This window comes from Penaeus monodon, chromosome 28 (assembly GCF_015228065.2).
Source record: "Penaeus monodon isolate SGIC_2016 chromosome 28, NSTDA_Pmon_1, whole genome shotgun sequence".
In the NCBI taxonomy this organism is placed as follows: Eukaryota; Metazoa; Arthropoda; class Malacostraca; order Decapoda; family Penaeidae; genus Penaeus; species Penaeus monodon.
This window is the reverse complement of record NC_051413.1, coordinates 16238301-16238681: the sequence shown is the minus strand read 5'-3', so window position 1 is coordinate 16238681 and position 381 is coordinate 16238301.

Genomic DNA, 381 nt, shown 5'->3' with positions numbered 1-381 from the left:
GGGTTTTCTCTTCCAAATTAGATAATCTATTTTCTCAGGAATAGTTTTTATTCACTGGTTTAGTTTATAAGTATATTCAGTTTGTGGAGATATTTGCTCGAAGAGAAAATTGCTGTACGAAATCATTTCTGTTGCCGTCACTTCGCGTTTTGAAAGCTGAAATGCTGCTTTTGTAATGTATAAATATTATAATAAAAGGTGGCACCAAAAGGTGTGACGGCCGAGAAAGAATTCAATAACAGCAACTGATATAACAAATCACTCTTATGAATTAAGAAATAGCATAGTAATAGAGAGGAGAAATGCTAAACGATCAAAGATCTGAAAATCATGTTCGCATATTACTTTTTTTCCAGATCTGTCCTGAAATAGGCACGCAAT